Below are 7,760 nucleotides of genomic sequence, written 5' to 3' on the forward strand. Positions count from 1 at the left end.
ACCCGCACCAATTTCCAAATAAGAGCAAGGTTGAATAATCGAATTTCGAGGAAGAAATTTTCTAACGGGGGGAGAATGTGACAATTGAGACAAAACCAGGTACACCTCAGTACGTATTTACCGATTAAGCAAATAAACGCTTATTACATAACGAGCGAACGAATAACCGAACGAGTGTGGTTATGACCCAGATATCTCGAGGGGGCATCTATAAGTGATATACGTTTAATATAAGCTAATTTATTAATATTATGGCCTTATTTTGATAGAAACAAGTTAAACGAAAACCTGCTCGTTTAACTACTCGCTATATATTTAAACGCAAAAGATAGTTACAAACCAAGCATTGTATCATCCTTTAAGCCGAAAAAGACTTACCAAACACTTATTTGAAATGTTCTAAGCGATCCGTGAAAATATCTTCAATTTTTTCAAATGTATAGTATGTTTTTATACATTTATACAAAAATAGCCAAAAATCACTCGTTTTCGCACTGTTTGTCGTACCCGATATGTTTTTTGCACCAAAAACCGAACCCGAACTAAATTAGAACTTGGCTTTTCGCTTTTGGGCTTGTAGATCCAGAAGAATGGGCCAAAATGGGCCCAAATGTTCTCTCGGCCGCAAGGGGTCCCCCCCCCCCCCAAGTATCTTTTCTTTATAATTAAACACAACAGTTATTTTGGAACGTTAAAATTGGAGAGAAACAACTTTGAGACTCTTTCTTCTTCAGCTCAACCTCAAAAACCTAGTATTTTGATCAATTTAATCATTTTTAACTTGAATTAACTATGTTTAATATCATATAAACATGGTTTAATTGCCAAAAATCATTCCTAACCATGTAAAAATCCTAAAAATGGTCCATAAACATGTTTTGATCATACACATAGTTAGGAACCTGGTTTGATAGTTTTTTTGGCCATAAACATGGATTATAGGGTTTAAACGACGTTTTTACTGTTCACAAGTTCGGCTTAATACCCTAGCCAAAACCCTAAGCTAATAGGCTGTTATATTAATGAAACTTGCTTGGTTTATGATATAGGACCTGTATCTAGCTTGAATAGAAGCACAAGAACCCATAAACTTGATTAGAAGGGCGAAAACGAACCAAAACAGCTAAGATAACACCGAATCGCTCATTTACGAACTGTTTAGGTTAAGGTTGTGATGTGCATGTTTTTAGGTCATGAAATTTTTCAGAGACATCAGGGATCATATCATTGACTCCCTGTTCAAATTTGGAATTTTTTCGACCATCCGAGAATATTTGGCGAATTTATTACCGAATTAAGGCGTTTATTTGGGAAAATTAGTTAAAACGCTTCAAAAATTATGAAATTTTATGGAGAACTCTAATTTGATATATTATAATCACATATGTAATTTTGGGGCAATTGGAAAAGACTAAGTACGTTTCGTGCATTTGCGTTTAATTGAATTTTCGTAGTCGTTTTTGGCTCGAAAATGATATTTGGCAAGGTTGTTACAGCTTGGGATTTTTCCAAGTTATTTTGGGATACATTCTGGTCACTTAGAAATTTTGACGGATATTCGGAAATCATTTGGTATAAACGGATGATTTTCGGGCTAAATATAGCAGATAAAATGAATTTTTATAAATTAATAAATCAGTAAATAATTCCAGAAATATTTTTATAAAAAGCTACATATTTTGATAAATGACTAAATTTTCAAAATTTAAAGAATAATGGATAATTAATTGTGCTGATTTAAAGATTAAACAAATTCAATTCTGATAAAAACCGACGAGTTCGTGATTAACGAACCTGTTGGAATATCGGAACTCCAAGAGTGATCAAAAATCATATTTTTGGATTAATTAAGTAAAAACGAACTTTTTATAAGAAACCCGGACAACTTGGATAGATTGTGCGCATATTTCTCAAATCAAACTGAATAAACGGCAACGAGCCCTGTAGCGAATCCAGAACCCCAATATGTGATATTTCTTTATAAATTAATCATTTTATCGACCAACACATTTACCCAAGCTTACATCCCCATAACTGTTTTCTGAACACATAAACGAACAACTTGACCCAGCTGGAAAAACAGAAAAACTGAGCCAAGTTCGGTTTTAAGTATTAGACATTGAACAACATCACAATCTAAGCCTATTGACACTTTCTGGCATACCAGCTATACCCAGATTAGATATGCAGCCCAGTTTAGTATTGGGATTATAATAACATTAAAATATTAATATTATTATAATATTAATTATAGGGACCAGTGATTACGTGTTAAGCAAAACCTAAACTGTTGTGCTACTAAATATTGATTAAACCGTGAGTTTCATGACCCATCTCTTTAAACAGTTTTACAAACTTTTGGGGTGAAAAGCATGTTTGATTACATATACATATCTGAAACGTGTAATTATGTGAATTATCTAAGTGCTAACACATGAAAGTCCCCACTAACATAGTGATTAACTTCGAGCCGGTGGCTTGTAAATAGTGCTATTGGTTTGACAAACCCAAACGGAATCGGCCTGATTGCCGTGTCACATAGCGCCGTTTGCACATGACCGTACTTTTACAAACTGGCTATGCAGTGTTAGACATAGCTACAGGGGCATGTTGTGGGCGGAAGGGGAGCCACAATGGTTGATTGGGTGTGGGAAATGGATGCACGCAGCACAAACAGTCAAGGCTTCACTGTAGCTTAGCATAATTACATCATTTACATACATACTTATATCATGATTACAAGTGTTAACTTGTGAATATTCATAATTGTTTTCTTGAAACTCGTGAAACTCACCAACTCCAGTAGTTGACACATTTTTAAACTGCTTTTCAGGATTACCAAAGTTGGAATAAAGTTGTGTCGTGCTATCTATCGTGGAACGTGCTCGATGCTATGTGAATAGACGCAAGGTTATTAGTACGAATAGAATAGTTTAACAAACATATTTTGTTGTAACATCTGGTTTGTAAACAAAGATAGATCAATGTAATATAATGTAAATTAGTTTGTAATGTTTCTTTATAAACAACTAGGTTGTTACTCCGCGCGTTACGCGGGCTATTCTGTTGGTCGGGCATCGTTTCCGTAAGTTGCCGCAAATTCAATTGCTATCGGTTACGTTTTTTATGGTACCAAAACTAAACCCAAAAAATAATTCCTCAAAATAACGAATTTGAAACAAAGTAAAAAATGAAACATCACACCACCTTACTTTTTCGTTGGTTTATCTAGTATGAAATCTATTTAAAAAAAACAAAAGAAAACCGTAAAAAAATAAAAATACAAAAACAAAACAAAAGGAAAAACAAAAGAAAACCATAAAACACAAAAACACAAATAACGCCTTAGATGAGGTTTGATCTCGGGACTTCCAGGTGAAAACATTACAACACTACCATCACAACAACTTCCTTTTTTGTTACTTTGATTACTTTCTAATAAATAAATTTGTAAACAGATTTTGGAATATTAAAAAAAAAAGAAACTTAGTGGCTGCCACATAGCAGCCACTAATTGGACCAACAATCAAAATACTATAGAAGCCTTCTCCTTTAATATACAGTACAATGTTATTGATATCAGAGGTGTCTGTTACATTCCCGTTTTACGCTTCCGCATTTTGCTAGTCGGGGTGTGACACCGGGTCTGGTTAAGCTTACACAAATACGGGTTTGAAAAATCCAAGATGTTACACGCCCCATAGGGAAACCCTATGTCTTATAAAACCTTTTTCAAGGAGTTCTTGCAGTTGTGATCATAATTATTTCATCTTGGATGGCGCCAGACGGTAAGGTGATTTCGCGACTGGTTGTGCTCCAGGTACTAACAGTATCTAAAATTCTACCTCCCGTTCTGGTGGTACTACTTGAAGGTCCTCAGAGAACTGTTCTGGATAGTCACACACCACAGGAACATATTTCACTTATTTTGTCTCAACCGTAGCTTTGAAAAAATACGCCAGGTAAGCACTACGCCCTTGCCTTAACAAACTCTTGGATTTTATCATCGAAATGACGTTAAGCCCTGAATTTTTTTTTATCACTATAAGCAAGCACTATATCACCAACCAATCCATTCTCAAAACCACATCGAAACCTCCTAAGGTTATAACATAAAATGTAATAGGGAATTCACGTCCCTCTAATTCTAACATACAATTCTTAAACCATTCTCATAACTTTAACATTATCACTTGCGGTCTCTACCACAAAGGTCTCAAGCACGCGACAACATTCCATTTTAGCTATTTTACAAAATGATAAAGCTATAAAGCTTCTATTTGCACCTGAATCATACAACACATAAGCATAAGGTGCCATTAACTTGAAGCGTACATGTCACAACCTCGGGCGTCTTCTTGGCTTGTTCCCGGTTCAACATGTAAGCTCTAGTCTTGGCCTTTGGTTTCTCAACATCAGTCTTACCACTTCCTCTAGCATCATCACGAGTACATTCTCTTGCCATATGACTAGTCTTTCCAAACTTGTAGCAATTGTAGCAAAACGGTTCACTATTACAACATGGGATTAGTGCCATGTTTTCCCACACTTATAACAAGTGGTCACTCCCATACCCCACTTACACTCCCAACCATGCATCTTCCCACAAATCTTGCACGATTCTTTTACCCACACTTTAGGCCTCTTGTATTTGTTATAGGACATTTAAGTACCAGATCGCTTGGCAGGGGTGGACCACTTCTTCACTCTCTTCTCTTCCACCTCAACATCCTCAACAGTAAGATCATCATAAACCATTTCTACTAACTCCACCGCAGAGTTAAATGTTGTTGGTTTGTTAGCCCTAGCCAACATTCGAACACTTTGTGGAAGCCCTCTTATGTAGCACTTGATTCGCTTCGCTTCGGCATTCACCATGTCAGGCACCAATTTGGAAATATAATTGAATTCAGTGGTATACTCATGGTGTTTTTTCTTACCCACCTTAAGCTTAAGGAATTTTAATTCTGCCCTCTCAACCTTTGTATCAACACAGAAATGTTTCATTACCGTCTCTTTCAAATCATCCCACCTCTTAGCCTTAACCTCTCTTGGAGTCTTTTCTGCTCAACCGTCTCCCACCAGAAAAGAGCCTCATCATCAAATGACTGGATAGCAAATCCCACTGTGTCACACCCCAACAAAAGGTGGAAATGCCGGGGCGTGATCTGATTGCTCACAGCTCGAAGATACTATTATACATAAAAGGTGACAATATCTAATTAATTATTTTATTAAAAGAATACACACAATATCCAAATATAACGAACAATTTGAATACATGAACGTAAGCTCAAATAATGATTATCTTGTTTATATCCTAAAGTCTTGTCTAATTGTCCAACTTCAATATTCAATACAAAGCAACCTGCATATGCGTAGAAAATGAAAGAGTTTGACAACATAAAGTTGAGTGAGAATATCACCAGTTTTGCATGTCAATATAAATAAGCATAACGTGATAAGTGCGGTAAATGTAATCAAACCATAAACAAGTATGTAGACCGTTGCCAAGCGAATCGGGCGTTGGTCAATAGCATGAGCACACAATACATGGGAATACGATGGACCCCTCCGAATATACGAATGAATGAATATTAACACAATATACGAATGAATGAATATTAACACAAGTAAGCATGTAACACGTATATTTGATTAAGCCACTCACAATTACACGTATGCATTTGTCTGATATATATATAGTATGAAATACGGATAGGTACGCATATGTCCCCAAAACTTTTATAAAACTTGGTAAAATAGGGGAATGATAAACTCACCTTAAATTAATGATAAACGAATATGAATATGAATAAGCGAGCTAACGAATACACGAGTCGTCCACTACATGTCAAATAATATAAACAATTCAGAATTTGAGACTTTAGGATATGATAATATAAATAAAAATGAACTCGTTTCCGCTGGAATCAATCCAAACGAACGTTTAGAATTCAAGTTATATTTGTTTTAAGTTTTAAGCGAGTTGGTACTGACCAGAATCTAAATAGCAAGTTGGAAGTCAGGTTTTCTTCAGTAGCTTTAAAACTACGTTACATGAATATAAGTCTTCTGGATCGAACGTTGAATCCGACCAGAAGTATGAGAAAACGTTAAGTCAAACTAGTTGACTATTTTGCTCTTTAACGAGTTTTAAACGATTTGACCAGTCAACACACTTCAATCTCTGAAATCGATTGAAGTTTATTGACTAGGGAACGTATATGAATGATTTTACAGTTTACTACATACCTGGAAAGTGAAAGAATCAAGAGATATGAGAGTCAATGATCCACACGCACGCAAAGTCTAACGTTTAAGAGTATGTCTTCAACCAAATAAGCAAAAACCGAGAAGAATGATGATAAACAGAGGGTAGGACGGCTGGAGAAGGTCTCCTAGGATTAATGTAAAGTTTGTGGCTGAGATTATGAGGCTTGTTTATATAAGAATAACAAAAACGAACCATATTTGGAAGATTTACTCGTTTAGGAAACCGAATAAGAGTCTAATGACCAAATCGATGAAATAAACCAAAAGATGTCATGCTTGATCAGTAATCTAAGGGTATGGACTTGTATTTTAGTTAATATCATTTTCTTCGACCTTAATTCACTCGATTTATGCCTAAAATAAGTGATTCGGATGCTAAAACTGAACTAGGAAAGAAAATAAGTTAAACGATCTGTGCAGACACCCCAAGGCGCCGCGCGGTGGGGAAAGGCCACCCCCATCACGTGGTGATCCGGTCAAAATGGAAGGAAATTGATTTTTGATGCTTTTAGTCCTTGTAGTTTGAGAATTGGATAAATAATGAATCTTTTATGCATAAATTAAGAATTAAACATCATTTAAAGTATGAAGGGCCTAAAGTGAATATTAGAAACTTAAATTCTTATAAATATTTGATTTTTAATTTACAATAAAGATCCCAAAATATTCCAGGTTAGGTTAAACGCAAATGAATACGGGTTTAGAAAATCCGAAATGTTACAGTCTCCCCTACTTTAGGGAATTTCGTCCTGAAATTAAGGAAACCAAAACATAATCATTTAGAAAATAATTAAATTTTTAATGAAAATATCATAACATAGAACTTTCAATAACCGAAAAGGAAACAAATTTCGCGAAATAAATGTTATTCATGAATCATGATAATCGAGACTAAGGAAATTGAGGTATAGGTATTTGATTCTAATAAGTCTACCTTGATGAAATACACAAAGGTTTAATTTATAACAAATTTTAAAATAGTTAGTAGCATGCGGAATCTTTAAAGATCGTATTCTTTAGGAATGAAGTTCTTAAGATCGAGAGTATAAGTTTAAACATAGTTAACGAAAATTTTGATGAGTCGAGTTTGGTTAGTTTGAGAAGTTATGAGATTAAAGAGAAGATAATATAAAGTTTTATAGCTTTTCAAGCCTGTGATTTTGAGATTAGATTAATTCGATTAAGATATTCTAAAATATTATAAGAGTTAGTAATTAATAATTTAAATATGAGTGAAAATGCAAAAATATACGTACTTGAATTAAATTGTTAATGGATTAATTTGGGAAACGGATATTCCCGAATCACCGAGATAGTCTTATTCCAATTAAATTTTTCAAATTAAATAAAACATAATGTGGATAATTGAAGATATTAAATTAAATTTGGGAATTCATGGATTTTTTCTTTTTCACAAAATCATTTTAAATATTAGGAAGTAAGTAAATTGAATTATCGATAATAGAAATTTAAGTGAATAACAA

This window comes from Bidens hawaiensis, unplaced genomic scaffold, assembly GCF_021521415.1.
Source record: "Bidens hawaiensis isolate Kalapana, Puna unplaced genomic scaffold, B.hawaiensis_p1.1 tig00000284_1, whole genome shotgun sequence".
Taxonomy (NCBI): domain Eukaryota; kingdom Viridiplantae; phylum Streptophyta; class Magnoliopsida; order Asterales; family Asteraceae; genus Bidens; species Bidens hawaiensis.